The sequence below is a fragment of the Heterodontus francisci genome, chromosome 8, assembly GCF_036365525.1.
Source record: "Heterodontus francisci isolate sHetFra1 chromosome 8, sHetFra1.hap1, whole genome shotgun sequence".
In the NCBI taxonomy this organism is placed as follows: Eukaryota; Metazoa; Chordata; class Chondrichthyes; order Heterodontiformes; family Heterodontidae; genus Heterodontus; species Heterodontus francisci.
Genome location: NC_090378.1, coordinates 13,294,746 through 13,320,833, shown reverse-complemented (window position 1 = coordinate 13,320,833; position 26,088 = coordinate 13,294,746). Strand labels below are relative to the sequence as shown.

At 43.9% G+C, this 26,088-nt stretch overlaps 1 protein-coding gene across 18 annotated transcripts in view; it reads left to right on the top strand.

Moving 5' to 3' along the window:
* Positions 1–26,088, top strand: part of adgrl2a (adhesion G protein-coupled receptor L2a) — an 877,972-nt gene that overhangs the window by 463,775 nt on the left and 388,109 nt on the right. For 3 of the 18 annotated variants that reach the window (XM_068036649.1, XM_068036643.1, XM_068036642.1), the window contains one exon: positions 9,895–10,001. The exons of 12 other annotated variants lie outside the window; for them this stretch is intronic. The gene's annotated coding sequence lies outside the window, so the exon portion shown is untranslated. Of the gene's footprint in view, positions 1–140; positions 244–3,491; positions 3,937–9,894; positions 10,002–26,088 lie in introns of those variants that run through there. 3 more of the 18 variants (XM_068036651.1, XM_068036652.1, XM_068036650.1) reach the window with 3 other exon arrangements.

Here is a 26,088-nt window from a genome sequence, read left to right as displayed (position 1 = left end):
TGAAATGACAGAGGGAGGAGGACAGGGAGGAAATAAGTGCAGGTGGGGGAGGGGGAATGGACAAAGGGAGAGAGGAGGGGTGGAGATAGAACAGTGAAGAGAGAGCGACAGTGCGCACAAGAGATTGTGCCATTCCAAGGACGCTGACTTTTGGATTTCGTTTGCTTTCGTCCCTCTGCTTTCACAGATTGTGGATGCTGGCTGTGCTTTCTGCTGTGTTTTCCATTTCGATTCCTTAATTACGTGAGTGTTATTCTCTTGGGCATTTCTGCTCGCTATTTTCGAAAATTGTTTCGATTTTCTCATTCCTTTCAACATGAATATCACAAGTGACAAATGCCTGCTCGGAATGGTTTTTGGGGGTCCGCAGTTGCTACTTATTTTGAAAGGACAATGCAGGGGGCTTAGTCAAGGTACTAGTTTGGGGGCCATCACTGAACATCGCGAGGTGCCCCGCTGTTCCTCGAGTGATGTTACACTGAGTGCACCACCTACTGGTGCATTATCTTCAGGACACTCGCCAGTTTTAATGTGTATAATAGATGGGGATTGATTGGAAATTGCATTGAATTTCTACAAGACTAGGCTGCACTTGGAGTATTGTGTGCAACTCTGGAAGGACATTCAAGCCATGGAAAGTGTGCAGGGATGATTCAGTAGAGTGAAACTGGGCAGTGAGATTAAAGTTCAGAAGAAAGGCCCAAATCAAAAGCCCTTTCACTGGAATAGAGAAGATTAAGGAGAAATCTAATTGAGGTGTTCAAAATTATGCAAGATTTTGAGGGTAAATAGTGAAAGATTATTTCTACTGGTTGGCAAATCATTAACAAAGGAACATAGAATTTGGATTGTCATTGGAACAAAGGGAGAAATTAGATTACTTGCTCCATGGAAGGCCAGTAGACTGCTTCATCACAAGTGGCTATCGAGGCACTAACATTGTTTGAATAATTGGAATTTAAGGGAGCACCTCCTGTAGGAGAGCTAACACAGGTATGAAGGGCTGAATGGCCTCCTACACTATGATTCAATGGAGGAGCAACATTTTGTCTCCCGTATCCATGCCTGTGACCTCAGAAGTCTCTTATCTAATCGAGAGATTCAGATAATGTCAAGAATAGCAAAGATGAGGGTTGAGAGGTTTATAACCATTATCTGCAGCCCTCATGATTAGATTACACCCTTGTGCTCACTCCCCAAGGCAAAGGTCCATAGTGTAGGAGAGCAGCAAAGTTTGGAATAAAGTTAAAAGAACAAAGCAGGTAAATCGAAAACGAAATCATTAGGTAAAGGCAAGTTTGAATTTTAAAAGATTTTGAGGTTGCAGGAGAAGGTAGGGCTGGGAGGGGGAAGGGGGGAATGTAAGGAGTCCGACAGTTTTTGAGCTGAGAAAGAATGAATAGAAGACAACATGATGACTCTTTGTTTCCACACACAGTAAAGACAAAATTAGAATGCTGCATTTGAAATGAAGCTTGGGGAGAAATGTCGAATATAGGACTAAAATAAAGACCAGAAGGTATATTTTTAAGGTAATTGGCAAAAGAACCAGAGGTGACATGAGTTTTTTTTTAATGCTGCGAATTGTTATGATCTAAAAAGAGTAGTGGAAGCAGATTCAGAAGTAAATTTCAAAGAGAATTGGATAAATGCCTGAAGGGAGAAAAAAATCAGGTCTATGGGGGAAAGAGTAAGAGGAGAGTGGAAATAACTGGATAGCTCTTTCAAAGAGCCATCACAGGCACAATGAGCCAAATGGCCTCCTTCTGTGTTGTAGGATCTGAAGGTTGCAATTGGAATGTTTATCTAGATTGGAAGTTATATTAGACAGAATGAAATTATGGAGTTGGATGGTCTCAGTCAAGATGGCTTGCCCAGGGCCTGAGGGTGCCTTAGTGTTGGGAAAAGAGAGTGATTTACCATTTCTCATTGTTATATTGTGCCTGCTACTGGAAAGTGTTTGTGTGCTGATGCTGGACAAGGACAGGACCCTGTCTTAGCTGCCATGTCTCCCACAGTTGCATAGCCTGTGTGGGGATGGGGGGACCTGGGTTCCTGTATGGTTAGCTGCTCAGTTGTGCAAGGTAGTGCCAGCTCTTGACATGAGTGGAACCATGCCCAAATAAGCAAGTCAACATTTTCAGGAGAGGGAGGCTGGAACAGAAATTTGATGGGGCGGGGGGGGGGGGGGGGGTGGGGAATAAAAAGCCTAGGGCAGCTCTTCTTTCACTCTCTCTCACACATACACAAAAAAAAGGCATCCTTTGTAATGTTACCTTAATGGTGTGGGGTTGAGCGGTGCTATTGAATGGCCTTTGAAAGAAGAAAGTCTTGCATTTATATAGCGCCTTTCAAAACTCAGGACCTCCCAAAGTGTTTTACAGTCAATTAAGTACTTTTTGAAGTGTAATCACTGTTGTAATGTATGGAAACGCAGCAGCCAATTTGTGCACAGCAGGCTCCCACAAACGGCAATACAATAATGACCAGATAATCTGTTTGTGCTTTTGGTTGAGGGATAAATATTGGCCAGGACGCCAGGGAGAAACTCCCCTTGATCTGCTTCGCAGTTGTTGCCATGGGATCTTCTGCTTCCACCTGCGAGGGCAGACAGGTTTAAGGTCTCAGCCCCAAGATGGATTCCTTTGTATTCTTTTCAAGGAATATCAAAATTGCAGCCCTGCAAATTGGCCAGTATTTCCCCCTACCCCCACTCCTGTCCAGAGAACTTTCTGCCAAGTTCCTGCTCTCACCCCTGTGCACCACCAGATGATCTGTAAAACTGTACAAGGAGTCAGTGCTGGCATATTGATCAGCTCTCAACCTCTGGATTCCCCTGTGCCGTCTTGATTTTCACTCGACATTGCTGCAGTACTTTGCCAGTATTTATCCTAAGCAGTGCAGGGGATGAGTGTGCGTTCTCCTACTGTGTGTATGTGTGTAGCTATCTAATGTTACACTAGGAATAGAGTCCTTTGCCATTGGCTGGGCTTTTTTGGTTGGACTGCCCACTGCAAGTGGAAAGTGGAGAGGTGGGGGCTGGGGGAAGAGGTGGGGAGTTTGCTCAGACCCTAACCACATAAAAACAGGGGAATTGCTCCAAACCAAGCTGCAGCTTTGCCCTGGACTCTGAGCTCTATTGTGGTGTTTTCAGGCAAGCATTGTCTGTGCAGTACATATAATACCTTTTTATCATCTGTTCTCTCTCTCTCTCCCAACATCTGGTAACTCCAGTTCAGGACTTATATAGACTCTGTGTCAGAACTTGCCTCTCCCCACCCCCTCCCCATACAGGCAAGCCCATCAAAAGGGGCCTGCATTCATTTCTACTTGGCTTCCCCCCCTCCTCTTCTTGCCGTTCCTGCAGTGTTTACAGGCTGCTTGTCCCCTCCTCAAGAGCAACTCCCCCGCCCCCCCCCCCCCCTATTGCTTAAACATCCAAGTCGAAGGAGCATCTGAAATGTAAAACAAAAAAGGGGGCTGATACTGCATCCCGCCGGAGGGCCAAGTGTCATCCTGGGAGATGCAAATGAAGCCTACATTAGCAGCCAGAGAGAGAGAGAAGGTTTTTCACTTCAGTGCTGAGGCAGTTGCTGCTCTCTGTCTCTGCGTGCTGGAAGGAAAGGCCAGATAAGCGGAGCTTCAGCTGCAAGCAGCCATGGGGCATTTCTAACTGCTTGGACTTAATACCCCCCTCCCCTCCTCCTCCCCCCCCCCAGTGTGAAAAGGCTTCACCTATCTCGGATAACTGGAGCATGTATCCGAGCCGCACGGATTCACTCTACAACTGCCTGCCCGCTCTTTGCCGACCTGCTCGGAGCTTCTGTGGCCGTCAGCCTGCCGGATTGACTGCCAGCCCACAACCCCTTCACCTACCCCCGTGCCATCCACAGCAAAGATCCCGCAGCATGTCCCCACTCTTCACTGGAGAGAAAGGTAAGCAGGAGGGTTAATACTGCAATTCACTTGTTGGAAGGAGCTGAATATAAAACCAGAGGAGCTGAGCTTATTTTGTGTGTGTGTGTGTGAATGAATGGAAACAATTACAAGCAAAGGATAGCTTTCATCTACTGCCGGGGAAAAAATCAGTTCATTTAATTAAAAGTCTTTTTTTTTGGGGTGTGGGGAGAGAAGTTTGGCTTCAGGTTTTCCTTTAAATTGTGCCCGCACACAGCTTGAATTGTGTTTGGCACTGTATCATTTGTAAAAGAAAGGCTTTGCCAGGTTGTTTGTTCAGAATATTCCCATTTGCTCGGATTGAAAGGCTTTTGCAGCCTGTAGCGAAGGCAAGGCAAATAATAACAGCAAAAGTAACCCCCTCCCCCCAAAGATCCCGAGGTTGAGTCTATTTTCGTTCGTGCAGATTTGCTTTGCCAAGATCTTTTTGGTTGTGTTGAGTTTCGTCGCTGTTTTGAGTGGATGTGAGCGTGTGTGAGAGTGTGGTTGAAGTGGCTGGAGAAAGCATGCATGGTTTGATTTTAGAAAATCAAAAAATCTGTATTCCAGTAGAGTGGGAAACGTCTGAGAGCATTCAGTCCAACAAATGATCTGTTGTTTCCCTTCCTCCTGATGCTTCTGCGATTCTCCCTTTTGTTTTCTTACTTTGTGTGCTCAATGCTACCCCCTTTTTTATATATATATATAGAAAAGAAATGGCGATTTCACATCATTCCCCACCAAATTGTCGGAATTAATATTGGTGCGCCATTCTGAACTGTTTGAAGGGGAATTAACATATCAAAGCTTTTCACAGCATCGGTTCAATTGAGAGGGAGAGAGAGAAAAAAAACTTCAGCTGGGGTTCTCCAGTTTGCTGTGAACTTTTAAGGCCCAAAGGGCATTGTGGAAGGGAGGGGAGCAACTGTGAATAGGCAAAATGGGGAGGCGTGTGTTCCTGAACTTTTACTGTTTAGTAATTGTGAGTTTTTGGGGGGGAACACACACGGTGTGTTTGCTGCAAGCTTTACAAAGCACTCCGACTGTTATTTGCAGGTGATTAATGGTTTGGTTTTAGAAGAGAGAGAACATTCTGATGACCTTCCTTGCAATTTCTCTGTCTATTGCCTGAGTTTTCCTTTTCCATTTGCAGTCCTCTGTGTCTTCTTCCTGAATTACATCAGCGGCCTGTTAATGCAGAAAGTTAATATCGACATAGACCACAATGTCCAGGAACAGTCAGTGAAAATCGAAAATTAAAAAAATATATATATATTTTGACTGTTCTCCGTTTTGAATTAAGCGCCGCAGTCTCTAAGGGCTGAATTCTCTTTACAGTTCTCAAGCCCCACCTAAAGCAGCCGCTGTTAGACCGAAAAAGATCAAATATAGACCATTTCCCCATTTGCCGTTTACTTGCGAAGTGCAGTCGTTTTGCTGCGAACTTCTGAGAGTTGGATTCGGTTTGGTTTCAATGCACACGCTTTGAAAAGGAAGGGAAGCTGGGGGTAATAGTTAGGATCGAGTGAAATCTGTTGCTGTTCGCGAGAGAGGCAGCAGAACCCTTTATATTTAGCAAAGAAAGCCTCACCGTGCCTTTTTTAAAAAAAAAAGCAGCCGAGCCTCTTCCCAGTTCGCTCGAGCTGTGTTTTACTGTAGCAAGGCATTAATGCATTATCAACCTGTGATCCCATTTCTCTGCTTCAAATGTTTATTGCCTTTTTCACACTTGGGCGTGAGCAGCAAACGATTGTACTGCAAACTCGACTTATTGTAAAGGGAGCACGCTAACTACTTGTTAATAGCGATAATCTACAGATGACCTCTTTTTAAAAAGTGTTCCTCAGTGTAGACCCGCAGAGCAGCTTTGTAGATACAGGGCAAGCTGGCAATAAAACTGAACCATCATCATAATTCAACTTTTGGAGACGGGGGTTGAATCTTATTCTGCTATCATGTCCTTTCAGCTGTCGTTTTCAGTCTCTGGGAATATTTTTGTGTCAGGGACAGGAAACAGACATTGCTGAGGAATCCAGTCGGATTTTGCACCAGGTGGGGCGGACCTGGACACAGCAGCTCACTGGTAGCTTTGTCTCTGAGCGCTGAAACTCAGTTGGGACTTTCCTTGCTGACTTCTCTCGTTGGCTTTTCCAATTGGTTAATGACTGGTTAAAAGCAAGCAAACGAGACTGGTAAATGCGACCGGAGTAAATTGTAAAAGTTCGTTATATTCCCCACTCCGTTGGTATAAAGAAACCTGCTTTGCCTCTTAACTTCGTTTTTATGGTTGCAAGTTTAAGCTTCGCTGGTTAAATTGAATGCATTTAGAGATTATTTTTCGGGTGTATCTGAGAACTGCAGTGCAAAGGAGGAGAAGCACTCGTTCAATATTTGTCTCCATCCATTGACCAGGATTTATTTAGCACTGAGTGCTCCCAAACCCCTTTTAACTGCCGCCCAAGTTTCCTGCGCTTAGAGTACTTTCTTGCTAATCTGTCGCACAAATGTCCCAGTGATAATTAGCCACACGAGGGTAGAGGCTTATGAGTCCATGAGAAGGAATTGTATTTTGACCACATAACTCTACCAGTCACTGTAATAGCATGCATGTCCTATATTTTTAATTTTATATTCTCCATCACTCTCTCTTCCCTCAAGACACTCCTTAAAACTTACCTCTTTGACCAACCCATCCTAATATCGCCTTATGTGCTCCGTGTCAAGTTTAGTTTGATTGTGCTCCTATGAAGCATCTTAGGATGTTAAAGGTGCTATATAAATGCAAGTTGTTTTACAGTAAAAATCATTTTGCTAGCTCAGTGAATTTAGCCATTGGGTGTGCTCAGCTGAGTAGACCAGGAAAGGCCGGCATCCCACCCCTTCTCGGTTTGGGCTGAGCTAGCAGTTCCTAGCTCAACCAGTAGCAGAGACGCCAGAGTCAGCATCGAGCATCCCTAGGTTAGGGCGAGGAATATCTGCCAGGGGGTGGGGAGATGGGTAGGGGTGTGGTTCCTGTTTCTTATCACCTGTCCTGCTGCAAAGTGGGTAGAGCTTCAGGCTCGGCAGCAACGCACTCCATGACAGAGTAGCTGACCCATAGTGGCTGAGGGTAGCTCGAGAGTTCGGAGGCACGGGCAAGGCTGAATTGGAAAGACGGTGAATGCCTTCATGAGAGAGAAGGCAGAGCCATGAAAATAGTCTGAGGACTGGTCATTTGACAAGGAGGAGAACACTTGCTGCCGAGGTACAGGATGCGGTTCCGTACCCATAGGTAAAGTACATCAGTGTAAAGTCAGAGCTTCTGAGAGGAGAGAAAACTGGTAGTGATTAGGGAAAAAAATTAGACCAAATAAGAAATTAAATGTGGTCGAATTTTTTTTTTGAAAAAAATATTTAGCCGCTAGCAGCTTAACAATTTGGCAAATCTTTTTGACTTCAGAACATGATTCCAGACTGCAAAGCTTTATATTTTAGTAGCTTGGACTCCAAAGTATAAATAATTTAGAGTGGTTTCCTGAAAGCCGTGCAATCAATTGGAACTCAAGGATTTTTGTTGTTGTTCTCGTCACTTTAGCACTGCAAATTCGATGTTCCAATTGACTTTTTTACTTCACCCGCGCCTTTTTCAAGTTTCTGGGTGAATTTCTTTTTCTGCCATTCATCTGTTCTGAAATGATGATTATAAAGTCATTGCATTAATTGATTTAACGGCCAACTGTACATGGAGTATCGAACAAAGATTTAAAGGAGCCCAGTTGTGCTTGTGTGTGTTTGCATCATTTTAGGGAGAAGCTCTGTAGTAAGTGTTAAGAAATGGGCACCCAGAGATATCCTGCCAGTAAAGCTGTAAGAAATTTATAATGTACTTGCAGTAGCATATTGCTCAGAAATAATAATCTTCAATCAAGGCTTGAAGCTCAACACATCGTCGACTGATTAATAATTCACTACGTGATTTGGAGGGTCTTGCAAAATAACAAAATTGCTGCTGTATGTATGTATTTATAACCCCCCCCCACAGCATCCGAGTTGCATCAAGACTTTAGAACTGTGTCTGCAAGCAGTCTGTGTGCACCACCCTGTTATTAACAAAGTGAGTTTTTTTTATCTAAAAAAGCTGCTGGCTAATAACACCTCGGCTGTTTATTTGAGAGTGAGCGAGAGAGACTACAGAAATACAATGGCTTGCCACTCTGCTGTTAATGCAGCCTGCAGCCACAGTGTCAAGTGGGTCCAACAGCAAGCGTTTTTATTCATTCAGTTATTTGTGGGAAATGTTGGTTGAGGGGTTAACCTGAGCCGCTTTACATATGTAATTAGAAGCATTGCATCTGCAAAGCGGTCCTGTTTTCAATGTGTTGGAGAGCAAAGCGCGGTTGAAGTTTAATGAGCGGTTAGCCGGTTTCGTGAGGGGTCGCGTGAACAAGAAATGGGAGATAATTTCCCAACATTTGACATGCAGCAAAATCATGCGTGGGCGAAATCTTGCCCCAGCCGACTTGGAAACCTTTTCTGTCATTACTTGCAATAAATGAATTTAAGTAGATGAAGAGGGAAAGGTTTATCTTCAAATGGAAATTGTACTTTTAAATACATTTAACGAAAAGTTGAATATTGAAAATGTAAAATCAGAAAATGCTGGAAACACTCGGCAGGTCAGGCAGCGTCTGTGGAGGGAGAGAAAATAAGAATTAATAGTTCAGTTTGATAATCTTTGATCAGAACCTTTCAGGTAGAATGTATTGGTGTTTTTTTGGTTGTATTTGTAAGGAGGTTGTGCTAAAATTGGGTGACGTTAAATACTTGAGTTTAGGAATTCAGCGCAATTGGAGTGAGGAAAGTTATCTAGTATTGGGCTATCGCAAGGATTTCAGTAATGGGCTCACAATACACATATTACATAGAATAACATTGAGTCTACAGCACAGAAATGGGCCATTTGGCCCGACAGGTCTATACCAGTTTTTATGCTTCACGTGAGCTGCCTTCTACCTTAATTCATCTCTTCCTATCACATAACCTTCTATTCCTTTCTCCTTCAAATGTTTATCTAGCTTCCCCTCAAATGCATCTAGGCTTATTCGTCTCAGCTGGTCCTTATGGTGGCAAGTTCCACATTGTAAACACTCTGAGTAAAGAATATATAATGAAATATACCTTCAAGCTGTATGTCTACTTCAACTGTGGGTAAAAAAAAAACTCAGTACAATTATGGATTTTGCTCAAACTTGGCTCTTATCTATAGAGAGCAGCTGACCTGGATAGCACTAGGTTGAAATACTGGCTGTAGAGGCAATTTGAGGTGATGAATTAAAATTATGACGTGATGTATTCAATAAGCTTGGTGACATCGTAGAATACTGTATGTACTGCATTAGACTGACATCCGTTAATCTTCACCATGTAAGACTAGTTTTGAAAAAGAAATGCATTGAAACAATTAAAGGCATTTTTGGTGACAATTGGTCACTGCACGGCACTCTAGATAACCCATGTCTAGTATGTCTAATGTCAGTGCGTGAGCCCACAATGTATGTGTGTCTAGTGTCAGTGCATATGTGTGTGTCAGTCTGTTCAGTCAATGCGGGCAGCTCCAGCGAAAGGATCAGAAAATGACAAATGAGAACCAATGGACCTCGCCTGGGTCACCAAGTCAACTTGAAGGAATGTTCAAGGGAGCCAGCATGAGAGCAGAGGACAAATGTCACTCTGAATGGATATGTTTAAATCAGGCTGTGGTCCTTGGGGTGAGTTTTATTCCTGTTGAGCCCGGATGCAACGTCTGCCTCTACCCAGTCGCAGCATTAATCACTATTTGACAAGAGGACTTGTGCTGAACAAAATAGGCCCCCGTTGATCCTGTCAGTTGTTTTCTTCAAGTCTTGTCTGGCTATATTATGTTAACATTCAAATCCACATCAAGGGATTCAGCCTTTTATCCTCTTTTTTTTGTGTTAGGTGCAGCTACCCTCTTAACATGCTTATGCTGGGGCAGCCTTGCTTAAGTAAAGCTCCAAGATCTTCCTGAATACATGTCTCCAATAAAAGGTGAAATCCGGCCAAAGGTAGGCTGTATCACAGGAACCAATTTTATAGTTTTTTGTAAGATTCGTTCATGGGATGTGGGCATCGCAGGCCAGGCCAGCATTTATTGCCCATCCCTAATTGCCCATGAGAAGGTGGTGGTACAACTGAATGGCTTGCTAGGCCATTTCAGAGGGCATGTAAGAGTCAACCACATGGGTCTGGAGTCACATGTAGGCCAGACCAGGTAAGGACAGCAGATTTTCTTCCCTAAAGGACATTAGCGAACCAGATGGGTTTTTACAACAATCGACAATGGTTTCATGGCCATCATTAGACTTGCTTCTAATTCCAGATTTATTAATTGAATTCAAATTCCACCTTCTGCTGTGGTGGGATTTGAACCAATGTCCCCAGAGTAATAAAAGCAAAATAGTGCGGATGCTGTAATACCCTGGGTCTCTGGGTTACTAGTTCAGTGACAATACCACTACGCCACCGTTGGGAGGTCTACACGTCTCACATCAGCAATATATTTTTAAAAGGCCATCTTCAAGAGTTCATTGAAGGCCCATCTGATTAGCTGCTTGGCTGGTCCACAGTAGCAAGGTGCAAATGTGGTTTCTTCACCTCAATGTGTTCTCTTTTGCGGCACTGAACTGTAGTGGATAGTCTGGCCGGGCCATCCAGGTTTGCAACTGTGCTGTGAAGGGGTATGGTTACACCCGAGCTCTACAGTTAAAAGACAGCACACAAAATGTCAAATGAATCTGCCTTTGCTCCTGGTACACTCGGTTCATGGAGGCTGTAAAACAAGACACTTTGAATTCAGCCAGCAGTCGGGCAGAATCCTGGCCAGGCCATGTTAGTAATGGACGTGTTAACTGGTTCATATTACATTTGCCTTGCTTTTAATGAAGCTGCTGACCCATTTAAAATGAGCAGGTCAATGGTTGAAAATAGCAGGCAGGGAAATTACATGTGTGTGTTAGTTACAACTCAGTTCCAAGCCATGTGTATTGGCTTTTACTTTTGAATGTCTGTATAATGTAATTGCCCTGTCTTTGTGCCACTGAGACCATGCTGAAGATATTTTAACCTGCGATAATTGTCCTATACCATGCCACTGTGACTAACCCTTAAAAACTTGTTCCTACACTGAACAGTAAACAGTGGCATCTTGTGGTCTGTCTTGGATCCTGATCCTTTATCACTGTGTTTTAGTGATTGCTGATTTTTCAGAAAGTGAGGTGTCCTGTTGGACTGGAATTAGATCCCTGTGTTACATGCCAATGCTCCCTTCTGGAGGAAAAGTCCCTAATCCTTGGCTTATATTTATCTGTAGGTTGACGGGGACATGATTTAAGAAAAGTGAAAGGGCTAAAATGGAGGGATGTGGTATCAGTAACTCCAACAGGCATCTTTAAAATTACGAAGGGGTTTGATAGGGTAGACACAGAGAAGAAGTTTCCATTTGTGTGGGTATCCAAAAATATAAGATTGTCATTAATAAATCCTATAACAAGTTCAGGAGAAACATCTTCACTCAGAGAATGGTGAGAATGTAGAACTTGTTACCACAAGTAGTCGAGGTGAATAGATGGCTTTCAGGGAAACCTAAATAAGCACATGAGGGAGAAAGGAATAGAAAGACGACGTTAGATGAAGTAGGGTGGGAGGAGGCTTTTGTGTAGCGTTAACACCTGGCATAGACCAGCTGAGCCAAAAGTCTTGTTTCTTTGTTGTAAAATTCTGTGTAACTCGCATTAAGGCATTTGTGTCAAATTCCTTCTGTCTACCATTTTGAAGGAGGTATCACTTCGCTTTAGGTGCGTTAAAAGCTCAAAGGATGAAATCTTGTACGGGTGGATCAAAACATGTGTCAATATAATTCAGCACCATTTAAATGCACGGATTAAGTCGGATCTTTATGGGGCAAAGAAAAGTTCCTCCTTTAAAATCGAATACGTTTCTTTAGAGTAGATGACATGATGGAGTGAAGCTTGCTGGCTCCCATTTATTACTGTTGGGTATTTTCCACATATAGTAAAAAAAAAAGAATTGACTTTTCAAAGCAAAATGATATGTCAGGAGTGAAGTACGAGGGGCTGGGCAGTGGGTTTTAGTGCACAAGCAGTGTTGCCCGCTCATCTCTCCGGTGCTGTCAGGAATGATGGGATGGGAGGGCCACTCCCTCTACCAGCTGCAGAGCTCCTAATTGCCACGGGTTTGAGTGGGTACAACCCAGTTCTCCTAAATGACTACAAATCTATGACACTAAATTGCCTATAATTGGCACTAAATTGTCAGCCTACCTCAGAAATGAGGAGAAATGATAGGCAGCGCGAAGAATGAAAACGTCAGACTGGCAGAGCTGAAGATTGCTTTTTGGAGCTTGGCACTAATTGGTTGGGTACTGAAAGGGGAGAGATTTGCTCAGCATCTTAACTGGTTGACCTTGGGAGGCTGCAATGAAAGATTTTAAAAATGGGGTTCAAAGAGACTCTCCTCTTTCTCAATTGTTAAGCAGCATTGCTCCGTTCTCAGCACCTCATGGTGGTAGTGGGAGGGGCAAAAGCTTTCTTCTGTGCACTGTGTGGAGTGAAATCCTTTATCAAGAATGCCTTGATACTTGCTATGCATCCCACACAAAGGAAATCTTCCGCTGTTGTTAATTGGTCAGCACAAGCTTCACTCCTGCACAGTTTTATTTTCTTGAGCAGCTCTGGTAAATGGCAATTGAAAGACCATAATCTCACTTTTAAAACATTCTTTTGGTTTTTGGTCCAGGATTCATGCAAATGTGATATATTCTGAAATGCAAATTTTTGCGAGAGGTGTGGGGGTGTGACCCTCCCTCAGATTGGGACCTCAGCCGATTGTTGATCTGAATTCTCCCTGTCTGGTTGTTGCTGGGATTTGCTCTTTTTTTTCTCCCCAGTCGCTTGTCAAGGATTGAGTTGGACATTTACCGAGGATTGGGAGAAAGGCAGACTACTGGCACTGCCTCACCAACACATGCTCCGGCTGCCTCTGTCTTGAGGTGGGCTCTTGGATCCTTGAAAACAGGAGGAGAAGAAAATGAGATTTTATTGATTTGCCTTTGAGTTTTTTCATTGTAATATTGTAGTGCAAAGTTTATAATGACTGCAGATGCAGTACTCGACAAACAGGGAATCAGAAACCAGAATTCCTGAGTGCAAAAACCCCCCCCCCCACAGGCATCAAGTAAATTCTCCCCTGTTCTCGCTCCTGAAAGTGGAAATCAAACTTATTTTTCCGTAGCATTCTCAATGACTTGGGGATGGATTCCCAAATTTTGCTGCTTCTCGTCCTTTATTTTATGGGCATTATGATTATTTGAGGGAGAGGACTGGAAAGATTACATGTTCAAGGATTCAGCTCCATTGAGATCAATGGCTCGCTCGCAATTTTTTCCCCTCGTCTTCTGTTCGTACAGAACCTGCCATGCGACACATCCCGCACTTGTCATTACCGCTATCTATCTGATCTAAATTTAACCCATTAACTTGTTTTAACCCACAACCCAGCCCAGAGGGAAGAGCTGGCAATGAACACATCAACATGCAAAATAATCCTGCACTTTGCATTGTCAATACCTGTTTTTGCACCATTTAAAGAAAAAGCATTCCCTGACTCTACCAAAACTCTTTTTAGCTTTTGTGTCTCTCTTTCCCTTTGATTTTGTTTTGGTGCAGTGTTTTATTCCCTCCCTTCATTTGTAAGATGATTCAGTATTTTAGACAGGCAAATGGTTCTCCATAAGATAGCTGCCTTTGTGATGATGCTGTCGCTTAATTTAAAGATGTTTATAGATTCACTGAAAATCCTGTACAGGAAACTGAACAAAGATTGTGAGTGGGGGGTGTTTGGCGGGGGTGGGGATGTATTGGTTGAGAAAGTTATTGTATTCATCCACAGTAAGGCATTCTAAGTAGGTCAACTGGGTGATGCGAATCCTGCTTTATCAAAAATGCTGACCAAAGTACAGAGTGGAGTCTGTAGACGACTGCTCGTCTGGCCTTGCACTGGCTTGCATCTGCGGTCTTTGCAGGTCATTTTTATTTATTTTTTAAATAGTGTTTATTTAACACCAAGAGACCAAAAGCAGACTGGGGTTATCCATCAAAAGCAAATATGATTAAGAGAAGCTTGGGATGGATTTATGAGCTGGAGATTGTGCCATACACATTTATTGGACTGTTTGTTCCCCCCCTGAGGCATGCGCTAAGTTATTATGGGGGGTAATCCAGCAGATATTGGATACCTTGACTTTGACACACAACACTCCACGAGAAGCTGGCACTGAAGGTGAAAGCTTGTGAACTTTAAGAAGTAGTACCGTTGACTGACATTTGGCGAAATGGCTAAGGGATAGTTTGAAATATTGTAGTCATTCTTTTTTTATTGTTCAACTTCCTCCTCCTTCCCTTCTCTTGACTTGCTGCAGTGCAGTTCCATTTACGCTGGTTGTCCTCCAGAACCGTGCCCTAGTGTGGCTGTCACTGATGTGTCATTGAGCCTAGATGACGAGTGCTATTTGACTGTGGGAAGCATTACATCTAACTGCGAGCCTGCTGTCCAGCCACGTGCTTACTTTCCATTGGACATAATCAGATGATGATTGCAGTGTGAAGGGAGATGGGGAAGGAAATCAGTTTGGGTTTCCTTTCTGACTCTGCAAAATGTAAGTCTGGAGATATCGGGCAAGGACAAGATCAAGGTGACGGTCGAATGGGCTGTCAATATCCACTTGGAGATTAGCCACCCTTGGCTGAGGTACCAGTGGTACAAGTGGAACTGTACTCCGGCTTTAGGTCAGGAGAAAGCACTCCAGTTGCTGAATGAAAGTACCTGGAATGGGAGATAGTGATTAATGAGGCCAATAAACTCCTCCTGAGGTATTGTTCAGGGTCAATGATAATTTTGGCATTAGTTCTATAGAAAACACTGAATGCTCTGCTTGATGTTTTTTTGTCACAGTACAGCAATAAAAGATCGCATGATGCGTACTAGAAAGCAAACCTACTAAGCCTTCAGTTACCTCTCAACTCTCACACAAGACTTGAGCTCTGTTTCTTTCCCTCCGAAATGCCTCCAGACATTTTCTTTCTCTGTTAAAGAGTCTATATAAATGCAACTTGGATAGTTTTGCGAGTTTCGGAGAAACATAAGAACAGGAGTAGGCCATTCACCCCATCGAGCCTGCTCCTCCATTCAATACGATCATGGCTGATCATCCACTTCAATGCCTTTTTCCCACACTATCCCCATATCCCTTTATGTCACTGGTATTTAGAAATCTGTCAATCTCTGCTTTAAACATACTCAATGACTGAGCTTCCACAACCCTCTGGGGTAGAGAATTCCAAAAATTCACAACCCTCTGAGCAAAGAAATTTCTCCTCATCTCTGTCCTAAGTGGCTGCCCCTTTATTTTGAAATTGTGTCTCCTGGTTCTAGACTCCCCAATCAGGGGAAACATCTTAGCTGCATCTATCCTGTCTCTCCCTTTAAGTATTTTGTAGGTTTCAATGAGATCGCTTCTCATTCTTCGAAACTCTAGAGAATACAGGCCCAGTTTCCCCAATCTCTCTTCATAGGACAGTCCCGCCATCCCGGGAACATGTCTGGTGAAACTTTGTTGCACTCCCTCTATGGCAATAGTATCCTTTCTAAATAAGGGGACCAAAACTGCACACTACTCCAGGTGTGGTGTAACCAAGGTTCTATACAATTGAAGCAAGACTTCACTACTCCTGTACTCAAATCCTCTTGTGACAAAGGCTAACATACCATTAGCCTTCCTAATTGCTTGTTGCACCTGCATGTTAGCTTTCAGTGACTTATCGACAAGGACATCCAGGTCTCTTTGTACATCTACGCTTTCTAATCTCTTACCATTTAAGAAATACTCTGCACTTCTATTCCTTCTACCAAAATGGATAACCTCACATATTTCCACATTATATTCCATCTGCCACGTTCTTGCCCACTCACTAAGTTTGTCCAAATCCCCTTGAATCCTCTTTGCATCTTCCTCACAGCACACATTCCCACCTAGTTTTGTGTCGTCTGTGAACTTGCAAATATTACATTTGGTCCCCACATCCAAATCACTGATATCTTTTGTGAACAGCTGGGGCCCAAGTACCAAGGGATATGGGGCAATGGCGGGTATGTGGAACTAGGTCACAGATCAGCCATGATCTCATTGAATGTTAGAACAGACATGAGTGGCTGAAAGACCTCCTCCTGTTCCTATGTACTTTGCAGCATCTCTGCTAAGCTGTGAAGTTACACTGTGGAACACAGGGTTAAGAATGCCTAGCAGGTCCATCTGACATTCCTCACTCTGCTGTTTTCAGGGAGGCAATAACCCTTGTGTTTTACGCAGGTTAACACCTCCACTAAAATAGCAGGGAAAAATGTCATGCAAACACATCAAATACTGACAGACTGTTATCCCACCGTGTAATTGCAAGGCCTTTGACACAATGGCTCAACAAAACAGAAGCAAGGCCTATAATCAGCCGCGAGCTATGTGGTATTAAACTGGAAGAGCCACATTTTTATCCTGATCGCTTCCAACAGACCAGTCGGATGCCAAAACTACCCTGCCGCTTGATTCCATTTGCATTAATACCAGGTGAGTGAGCAATGCTGTTAAGGAAATGCACATGAATAACTGAGCTAAGAAGCTGTATACTATCTAATTCAGGCTTCCTAACTAAATATAAAAGAAATGCTTTCGCTTTGGAGGCTGCTGGATCCCCTGCAGTATTAAAGCACACAGAGATGCAGTCAGAAATTTGAGCATATGATGTGCAAGGATGGGAGTGGCCTAGAGACGGAGGACCTGCTGTCAAGGTTTAGCAGAGCACAGGGTTTGTTGGTGTCTTGATGGGGTGGTGAAGACAGGGGAGATTGAGGTTGGCAATGTAGTAAAAAGTGCGTGGAGCTCTAAGAGGGTGAGGGTGAAGTCTGGGCTTATAGGCATGTGGGGTGTGAACGAGTGGCTTATTTTGCCATTTTGTTTTGTGTAATGCTGGGTTGGAAACTGCCGTGCCTATTTTCTGTTTTTGTGTCTGGTCAATTTTTTGAGATGAAGCAGTTTGATAAGAGGGACTGCAGCATTCCTTACAGGTACCAGTTGATAGATGTTGGTGGTTGAGAGGGCACAGAATAGCATTCTACATGGTTTTTCTCCTTTTTGACTAGTCCTGATAGCTCCTTACTGTCCTGGGATATTGCAAATGGACAGCTTGCGACCTGGTGCATGAAGACTGGGCACTGCTCTCTACCTGACAAACATTGATGCAGTGCAGTGGTTATCTTACTGGACAAGTAATCTAGAGGCTTGGAGTAAAAATCCAGAGGTAATATGAATGCGCCATGGCCGTTTGAGAATTTGAATTCAGTTTAAAAAAAAAAAAAATCTAGGAATTCGAAAAAGCTGGCATCAGTAAAAATGACCATATCACTGTCTGAGTGCCATAAAAACTTAAATGTTCTCCAAAGGAAATAAACCTGCCATCCTTACATAGTCTGACCTGTATGTGACTCTAATCCCAAGCCAATGCAACTGTCCTCTGACTTGGCCTGGCAAAACACTCAATTGCATCAAAATCATTTACTCACAGCTTCTTTTTGGATCGGATTGATACCTCTAACTTTAAAAAATGTGTGCTGCTAGATCTTCTAATGATCGATCCAACGACATGTTGTTTTATTATAATAATAGGAGCAGTTTTATTCTGATATACCCGACAATACAGGGGGTCATATCCTGTTGCTAGGATGGAGGAATGTTCAGGCGGCCGGTCCCTCCTAGGGCTACAAAGTCTAGTTACTGTAAATCCTTAGATCAGTTAGAGGTTAATGGCAGTTGGTGAGGAGGCCAGTTAGCTGAACATCTTTCTCAGGGAAATGTTAGAAGCTATTATTAAAGACATTATAGCAGGGCATTTCGAAAAATTCAAGGTAATCAGGCAGAGTCAATATGGTTTTATGAAAGGGAAATCATGTTTAACCAATTTATTGGAGTTCTTTGAGGGAGTTACATATGCTGTGGATAAAGGGGAATTGGTGGATGTATTGTACTTAGATTTCCAGAAGGTATTTGATAAGGTGTCACATCAAAGGTTATTGCAGAAAATAAAAGCTCATGGTGTAGGGGGTAACATATTGGCATGGATAGAAGATTGGCCAGCTAACAAGAAAAAGAGAATAGGCATAAATGGGTCATTTTCTGGTTGGCAAGATGTAACAAGTGGGTTCAACAGGGATCTGTGCTGGGGCCTCAACTTTTTACAATTTATATAAATGACTTAGATGAAGGCACCAAAGGTATGGTTGCTAAATTTGCTGATGACATAAAGATAGATAGGAAAGTAACTTGTGAAGAGAACATAAGGGGACTAAAAAGGGATATAGATAGGTTAAGTGAATGGGCAAAGACCTGGCAAATGGAGTATAATGTGGGAAAATGTGAAATTGTCCATTTTGGCAGGAAGAATAAAAAAGAAGCATATTATCTAAATGGTGAGAGATTGCAGAGCTCTGAGATGCAGAGGGATCTGGTGTCCTACTGCATGAATCGCTAAAGGTTAGTATGCAGGTACAGCACGTAATTAGGAAAGCTAATAGAATGTTATCATTTATCACGAGGGGAATTGAATACAATAGAAGGGAGGTTATGCTTCAGCTATACAGGGTATTGGTGGGACCTCATCTGGAGTACTGTGTACAGTACTGGTCTCCTTATTTAAGGAAGGATGCAAATGCGTTGGAGGCAGTACGGAGAAGGTTTACGAGAGTAATACCTGGATTGAGCGAGCTGTCTTAAGAAGAAAGATTGGACAGGCTAGGCTTGTATCCGCTGGAATTTAGAGTAAGAGACAATTTGATTGAAACATATAAGATCCTGAGGGGTCTTGACAGGGTGAATATGGAAAGGATGTTTGCCCTTGTGGGAGAATCTAGAGCTAGGGTTACTGTTTAAGACAGAGACTGGGAGAAATTTTTCCTCTCCGAGGGTTGTGAGTCTTTGGAATTCTCTTCTTCAAAAGGCGGTGGAAGCAGAGTCTTTAAATATTTTTAAGGCAAAGATAGATTCTTGATGAGCAAGGGGGTGAAAGGTAATTGGGGGTAGGTGGTAATGTGGAAGTCATCAGTCCAGCCATGAACTTGAATGGCAGAGCAGGCTCGAAGGGCCGAGTGGCCTACTCTTGCTCCTAGTTCGTATGTTTGTAGGAGGAATTTGAAGACTGGAAATGTAAAGGCGCACATCGCACTAGTGGAAGAATAGCAGGAGGCTTTTCCTGTCTTCCCGGCCAACAATCCTCCCTCAATCGACATTCCTAAAAATGGGTTATCCAATCAATCATTTTCTTGTTGTTTGTGGGATCTTACTGTGCGCAAATTGTCATTTGCTCCTAACAGTGACTACACTTTAAAAGTAAGTAATTGGCTTTAAAGCACTTTGGGACATCCTGAGGGACATGAAAAGCACAAAATAAATTCCTCCCTTTCACACCACCAAAGACTTGCAGGTGATAGGTAAATTGGCTGTTATAAATTGCCCCTAGTGTAGGTAGGTGGTAGGGCATATGGATTACTGTGGGGTTAGTATAGATGGATGGTTGCTGGTCGGCACAGACTCGGTGGGCCGAAGGGCCTGTTTCAGTGCTGTATCTCTAAACTAAACTAAACTAAACTAAACTTCCCTCCCTTCCCCGCCCCTCCTTTCCCCGTGATCTACAGCATGTTTCTTGACCTCAATGTTCCAAAGCACTGTACTGCCAATGAAGTACTTTTGAAATGTAGTCACTGTTGTAATGTAGGAAACATGGCAGCCAATTTGCACACAGCAAGCATTGTGATAATGACCAGACAATCTCTATTAGTGATGTTGATTGTAGGATAAATATTGGCCAGGACACCGGGGAGAACTCTCCTGCTCTTCTTCGAAATAATGCCATGGGATCGTTTACACCCACCCGGGATGGCAGACAGGGCTTCCGCTTAACGTCTCATCTGAAAGATGGCACCTCTGTCTGTGCAGCACCCTCTCCTTACCACACTGGAGCGTCAGCCCAGGTTTTGTGCTCAAGTCTGTGGAATGGAACTTGAACCCACAACCTGACTCAGATGTGAATGCTCCTGACTGAGCCACAGGTAACATTAAATCGCTGCCAGATGGCCCGGCCACTCAGTAAGATGTGCTCCCAATTGGCAGGTAAAACTGACCCATGTCTGTCTTTGTGGACTGATACATGAAAGTCCACAGGGTGACTGAGTAGGAGGTGGCGGGGGGGCCAGGGGCGGTGGGAGGTAGCGCCTGCAATGTATTTCAGCTAGAGCTGCCAACTCTGGTTGGCCATATTCTAAGAGGCTTCATCACATTATCTGCCTCGCCCATTTTTTTTTTCTAACTAATGAACAAGAGTGTTCAAAGAAAATGATGACACCCTTTTGTTTATTTATCTCTGGAGTGTTTGCGCGCAGCAGTATCCAGGAGATTGTACTTCAATTCCTGGAGATTCGTGGAAATCCTGGAGGATTGGCTCCCCTGAAACCTCAGCCTGTTACAATGCCCTGAAGGGAGGAAAGAGGAAAATTGGAGTGAGCATCCAAGATGAATGAAGCAGATAGTTTTAGGTAGATGATGGGTGGGGAACACTCTGCAGGGCTAATCTATTAGCAAGGAGGCTACTAAAGTCATCAGTTCGTTCCACCTTGTTTTTTTCCCCATTCCACGCATTCTTTATGGCTTTAATGGGCAGCCTTAGTTTTTATAGACTTCTCTCTTCAACTTTCCACTTAAAAGCTTTTAAGGTATTAAGGGTGAGTTGGGAGAAACTATTTCCACTAGTTGGGGAGTCTAGTACGAGGAGACATAGTCCAAAGATTAGAGGCAGACCTTTCAGGAGTGAAATTAGTAAATACTTATTCAGGCAAACGTTAGTAGAAGTTTGGAACTCTCTTCTGCAAAAGGCAATTGATAGATTTTTGTTAGGCAGAGGTATTAAAGGATATGGGGCAAAGGTGGGTATATGGAGTTAGGTCGCAGATCATCCATGGTCTCATTGAATGGGGAAATGGGAAAATGGCCTCCTCCTGTTCATATGTTCCAAAGCCTCAGTTCTCTACTGAACTGGTTCAGGCTCCCGTCCAATGAGCTGACAGTCCCCAACAGGATTTTGTCACTCTGGCAAACTGTTGGTAAAGGGACACTTCCCATTTTGAGTCTTGGACCATTTCTGCAGCACCCAGTAGGACCTTCATAGCCTGATTATCTCTGCTGCCCACACATGTACCATTATTGAAAGACCTCATAAGAACATTAGAAATAAGAGCAGGAGTAGGCCATTTGACCCCTCAAGCATGCCACGCCATTCAATAAGATCGTGGCTGATCTGCCCCAGACCTCAACTCCTCTTTTGTGCCAGCTCCTCATAGCCCTCTTAGCCCCGATATTTCAAACATCTGTCGACCTCCTCCTAAATACATTCAGTGATATAGCCTCCACAGCTCTCTGGGGTAGAGAATTCCAGACATTCACTACCCTCTGAGAGAAGAAATTTCTTTGCATCTCAGTTTTAAATGAGTGTCCCCTTCTTCTTCTTCGGCCTCCTTGTCTCGAGAGACAATGGGTAAGCGCCTGGAGGTGGTCAGAGGTTTGTGAAGCAGCGCCTGGAGTGGCTATAAAGGCCAATCCTAGAGTGACAGACTCTTCCACAGGTGCTGCAGATAAAATTGGTTGTCGGGGCTGTTACACAGTTGGCTCTCTCCTTGTGCTTCTGTCTTTTTTCCTACCAACTGCTAAGTCTCTTCGACTTGCCACACTTTAGCCCCGCCTTTATGGCTGTCCGCCAGCTCTGGCGAACACTGGCAACTGACTCCCACGACTTGTGATCAATATCACAGGACTTCATGTCGCGTTTGCAGACTTCTTTAAAGTGGCGACATGGACGGCCGGTGGGTCTGATACCAGTGACGAGCTTGCTGTACAATGTGTCCTTGCGGATCCTGCCATCTTCCATGCGGCTCACATGGCCAAGCCATCTCAAGCGTCGCTGGCTGCGTAGGGTGTATATGCTGGGAATGTTGGCCGCCTCGAGGACTTCTGTGTTGGAGATATGGTCCTGCCACCTGATGCCAAGGATTCTCCGGAGGCAGCGAAGATGGAATGAATTGAGACGTCGCTCTTGGCTGACATACGTTGTCCAGGCTTCGCTGCCATAGAGCAAGGTACTGAGGACACAGGCTTGATACACTCAGACTTTTGTGTTCCATGTCAGTGCGCCATTTTCCCACACTCTCTTGGCCAGTCTGGACATAGCAGTGGAAGCCTTTCCCATGCGCTTGTTGATTTCTGCATCGAGAGACAGGTTACTGGAGATAGTTGAGCCTAGGTAGGTGAACTCTTGAACCACTTCCAGAGCGTGGTCGCTGATATTGATGAATGGAGCATTTCTGACGTCCTGTCCCATGATGTTCGTTTTCTTGAGGCTGATGGTTAGGCCAAATTCATTGCAGGCAAGCCTGTCGATGATTCTCTGCAGACTCTCTTCAGTGTGAGATGTTAATGCAGCATCGTCAGCAAAGAGGAGTTCCCTGATGAGGACTTTCCGTACTTTGGTCTTCGCTCTTAGATGGGCAAGGTTGAACAACCTGCCACCTGAAGACTTGAACGCATGTGAGAGCAGCAGGGAGAAGAAGATCCCAGACAGTGTAGGTGCGAGAACGCAACCCTGTTTCACGCCACTCAGGATAGGAAAGGGGTCCCCTTATTCTGTAACTATGTCCCCTAGTTCAAGATTCCCCCACTAGTGGAAACATCTTTTCAACATCTACCCTGTCAAGCCCCCTCAGAATCTTGCACGTTTCAATAAGATCACCCCTCTTCTTCTAAAATCTAACGAATAAAGGTCTAATCTGTTTAGCCGTTCTTGATAAGTCAACCCCTTCATCCCAGGAATCAGCCTGGTAAATCTCTTGAACTGCCTCCGATGCCAGTATATCCTTTCTTAAATACGGGGACCAAAACTGTACGCAGTACTCCAGGTGCAGCCTCACCAACACTGTACAGTTGTAACAAGACTTCCCTATTTTTAAACTCCAACCCCCGAGCAATAAAGGGCAAAATTCCATTTGCCTCCTTAATTACTTGCTGCACCTGCATGCTAACTTTTTGTGTTTCATGCACAAGAACACCCAGACCCCTCTGTGCTGCACTTTTTTGGAGTCTCTCTATTTAAATAATAGTCTGCCTTTTGATTCTTCCTACCAAAGTGCATGACCTCACACTTTCCTACATTAAACTCTATCTGCCAAGCTTTTGACCACTCACTCAACCTGTCTATATCCCCTTGCAGATTCCTTATGTCTTCATCAGAACATGCCCTCCCACCTATTTTTGTATCGTAATTGACCACTTGAGACAGGTTTTCATTTTAGGAATGCTGCTAATGGTAGATTAGACGTAGCTTCCTTGAGCAGGTCCAATCAAAAATCCCCGTAGGACCCGACCAGCTCATACCTGATAGCATCACTGACTACGAATCCACCATAAGATTAAATACCTCTTATAGGGTTGGCTAACCTGGATTAATTTCCAGAACACTGCTGCAAGCAGACTTGGGAAAACTGTTTTTTTTTTAATTGTTTTATTTCTTTGAACAACTTCATTTGTTAGTTATAGAAATTTTGGGAGTTGGAACAAAGGCTGTTTGACAGTCGAGAATGGGGCAGGAAGAGTTTGTTTGTTTTCCAGTTGTGTGGGATGAAAGATACGCCATGATGATTGACACCTTGGCTAGACCAATGGTGGGAGCATTGGGGGGGGGAGGACGGCGCCATGATGAAACCTCCAGGAGGAACATCCAACCAGAGTTGGCAGCCTTTAGTTTCAATTTGAACGTGCAGAGGCAACCTGGCACTCCTCTTGCGTGCTTGTCAGTCGGGTTTCTGTGTTTCCTCGTCCGAGCACAGCAAAGCATACAAAAGGCAAACAGCTGTCGATAAATGTAAATGGGGGAATAATGCACGGAGCTTGCTCCCCTGTGAGTGAAACAACAAAAAATGAAGTAAAAATGCTTTTCAATTGCCCCTGCTGCTGGAGAATGGAACATTTTCTCAATATTTCAACTCTCCAGTGTTGGCATCAAGTGCTCCCAGGTTACTTGTAGACGCAGAGTGAAGGTCCCTTTATTCTGCTTCAGAAAGATGGCTCCACTCCAACTGTACAAGAGCACCCCATACTACACCAATGTGGAGCTACCACCCCCCCCCCCCTTTCCCCCCACCAACCCCTCGAACCAACACATTTGGCAATCCCACTCAAGCAACGCCTATCAGTGCTGAATTAGTAACGGTTGTGTTGTATGCCCGCTAGGAAAAGGATTGAGATGCTTTTCACCACCATCAGAGACTTTTCCCCTTCAGTCTCGGGGTGGGGTGTCCAGTGTCTAACCCATTGCACCACCCTGTTCCTATAAACCGATCCAGAGAAAGGCCACTCGAGCAATGGGCTGACCTTGGATCTTTCTGTGCTGCTTTCTCCTGTTCAGGTCACCCATTTGCTGCTTCAGGATGAAGACATGGCAGAATTGCAAAATCCCGCAGCTCACAGCTGTCCCAACCTTTGCCTTTGTGGCCCAGATGGGTTAGAGTCATAGTTATACAGCACAGAAACAGGCCTTTCGGCCCATCGTGTCTGTGTCGGCCATTCTAATCCCATTTTTCAGCACTTGGCCTGTAGTCTTGTATACTATGGCATTTCAAGTGCTCATCTAAATACTTCTTGAAAGTTGTGAGGGCTCCTGCCTCTACCGCCCCTTCAGGCAGTGCGTGTACCTTGCACCACATGAACAGTGTTAAGTGCACATTTTCCTTAATTTGTGTATATTTTGAGTTGCTTATACTAATAGATCTTGGTGTTCTGATTTAGGATTTCTTCACCAGTGAAGCAATAGTGTGCAATGTGGCATCACTGAGTCCCCAACAACAACTTGCATTTATATAGCATCTTTAACATAGTAAAACAACATGCTTCACAGGAGGGTTATCAAACAAATATTTGACACCGAGCCACATCGAAGGTACAGTTAACATGGTGGGGCCATGGAAATCGGGCATTCTCCAGGCCTTCTAAATTCAAACAGGACAAACCGACAAAGAAAAATGCATGTCTGGCTGGGTTGTCAGGGCATTGATAACCGGAGCTCGGGGGCTGCTGGTGGGATATCATTGTCAAAGCTAGTAGGAAGGACACCTGGCTCCTTGGCTTCAGTTTTAAGTGGTAACCTACCTTGGCAAAGCTAATGGGCAGAGCGGGTGTCGAGTGAGATTGGGCCCTTTGCGTTTGCATCAATTATGGATGTCCCTGTCCCTGTTGCCTTCAGTGCAGCACATATCTTTCCTTTGTTTTGGAAAAGCATTGTCCAGGCGGAGAAATGCTTTTGGCTTTGGAAGGAGGACGTTGATACATAATTTTAGTCACATGCAAGTGTTACACTCAAGTTTAGTGCAATTGAGAGCAGTGCAAAGGTTTGCCAAATTCTGCTTTCCCATGAGGAAAATGCTCTATAAAAATGTGAAGGTTATAAAAGCTTATTTTTTTTCCCCTAACTGTTTGTGTGCCAACTGCTGGGATGGTGCACAGCATGCTAGTAGAAATGCAGTTGTTTTTTTCAAAAAGTTGTGTTTAAAGGCTGATTTTAATCCTTCCCCTGACCAGATTTAAATGGAAGCAACCATATGTCCCAGTCTCAGAATAAGGTATTGGCTATTTAGGAGTGAGATGAGGAGAAATTTAAACTAAAAACACAGTCCTGGAAATGCTCAGCACATCTGGCAGCATCTGCGGAGAAAAAAAAACAAGAGTTAGCACTTCAGGCCGATGACCTTTCATCAGAACCATCAGAACATGAGAAATAGGAGCAGGAGTAGAACATACAACGCCTCGAGCTTGCTCCGCCATTTAATGTGATCTTCTGCCTTAAGTCCACTTTCCCTCCCATTCCCCGTAACCTTCTGATAAAAGGTCACCGACCTGAAATGTTAACTCTGTTTCTCTCTCCACAGATACTGTCAGACCTG